Here is a 2,415-nt window from a genome sequence, read left to right on the forward strand (position 1 = left end):
TTTTTTTTTTTTTTTTGGTAAACATTTAGCTCCTTGTTATGCTGACATTACCTAGCCTCATTTTGAAATTTAATACTATCATAAAAATGAGAAGCACTTACTATTTATTTTTAATCACAAAAGTCCATACTAGTAGTGAATAGAAAAAATATTTATTCATATAGAATTCCCTAGGTTCTTAAGAAAAGCAGTCAGCATTTTAAAATATTAGATTGTAGGATATTTATAAGGTTTGAACAGATTCTACCCCTTCCTTTCTTTGCATCCTCTCTTCTTGAAAACAAAAGAGAACTCAAATTTGTTCACTTTAGAATTTCTCAGCATATAAACTGTCTTCAAAATAAATTATGTATTGTATAAACTTTCTCCATGATGAAATCGTCGAGGACTAGAATCTGTGATATTTTAATGTAAGATTACTTGTTAAGACTACTACAAGTGGACAAGAACTACCTTTCTATAAAGATTTTTAGTATTTATACTTATGTCATATAAGAAATTTACTTGATACAGAGTGTGGTTAAAATTGGGAACATCTACTTTAAACAGGGTTTATTTTTCTATCTTGAATTTGCCTTATGTATATTCAAAGGCTTCTGGAAATACTGTAAAGGAACATTAGGAAAAGTACAAATATGCTGTGCTATGTATTTTAAAATCAGACCCTTAGTATGTACTTATTTTCTTTTTCTTTTTTCAGTAGTTCAGTCCCTTATTTAGGTCCATGTAATTAATTTAATAGCCACTAATTCCAAAAACAAATTTTTTTCAGCCAATCATTATTATCTCATGACTCCCAAGTCCTACAGCAGCACCTATCACTGTGCCTTGCACATAGTAGGCATTCAGTAAATAATTTATATGCATGAATGATTTTTCAGTGTGATTGATTTATTACAAAAAGTACTTTGACTAGGTCTTAGAGTTTGAAAATACAGAATTACAGGGAATGAAGAGGTATACACAGATATTTTAATGGAAATGAGGTATGCATTAATAAACTTGACCTACCCGGAAGTTACTGTTAACTGGAGACACCCTTGTCTTGTCCCACTGGTAAAAGAAAATTCCATTTCTTTATTCATAGGACCCTCTTCTGAGTCAGATAACATTAAGAAGCTTGTTAGTTTCAGTCATTAACTCTCAACCCTGACTGCACATTAGAATCATTTGGGGGACCATTTAAATATACTATTGCCTGATTCCTGATTCTGATTTAATTTGGGCTGAGACCTGATCATCAGTATTTTTAAAAAGTTCTCTAGGTAATTTCATGTTCAGAAAGGATTGAGAATCACTGATTTAATTTGTTATTGAAAACAATGCCAGTATTAAATGTTGTGTTTCCTCCTCATCTCCTTTCCTCCTCTCCTCTCCTCTCCTCTCCTCTCCTTTTTTTTTCTTTTTTCTTTTCTTTCCTTTCCTGCTTTTTTTTTTCTTTTGATGACCACCCTTTACACTAGACCATCCCCCTTATTGATAGTATTGGCCTATAGTTCCACATGACAAATTCAAGTCTTATTTATTTAATATAGGAGTATTTTGCTGTTTAATATTTAAACAATGTTTAATATATTTCATTATAAACTAGTATTACAGTTTATGATTTGTTTCCCATGTGTCCATATCTTTTACTAACTTTTTTTTAACAGCAGCATGACAACAATCCATACAGAAATAACTAGTTCATAATGAGGAAAATTTCGTAATTAATTTTTAAGGTAGAAGAAAGTAAAGTATTAATTTCTTATCTGCCATGCAGAATTAGAGTTTGCTTATGAAAGGAAAGAGGCATACTTTTTAATTGGTCTGCACAGAAAAGTAAAAGTAAATTATTCATTTAAATAAAATTCATTATCAAACATTAAAGGAAATATTTTTCCTAAATAAAAATTTTTGTGACTCCTAACAAAGTTAAAGCGATACATTCTTTTTTGGAGGGTGGGGAGGGTGTATTTAGTTGACATATTTCTTACTATATAACAATTCCATTTTATTGGTATTAACAATAGAAATGATGATAGGATATACATATGTGGCCAGAAATAAAGTGCCACTTTGTCAGATAACGATTATCTGAGTCTTAGTTGTTGAACTAATTAGTTTTTGAGACCAGCAGTGCATTTTATAAATATTATAAAAGCTAATCAAAATTAAAACATGAAAAATAAATTTAATTACATGCGCCTTAATATTACTCGACTGAATTTTTATTCACTTGGATTTGATATTCAACTGGTTACCGTAACCATAGTAAATTAACTTTATAAAAGGACAGATGACTGAATTTGACTTAATGACTGAGCCACCCAGGCGCCCCTTGAATTTGACTTAAATTAAGAACTGGATTAGGAATTTTGAAATGCTGTGTCCTATATATTCTGGCCTGTCCATTGCCACATTTGGCTGTGTAGT

Source organism: Neomonachus schauinslandi, chromosome 6 (genome assembly GCF_002201575.2).
Source record: "Neomonachus schauinslandi chromosome 6, ASM220157v2, whole genome shotgun sequence".
In the NCBI taxonomy this organism is placed as follows: domain Eukaryota; kingdom Metazoa; phylum Chordata; class Mammalia; order Carnivora; family Phocidae; genus Neomonachus; species Neomonachus schauinslandi.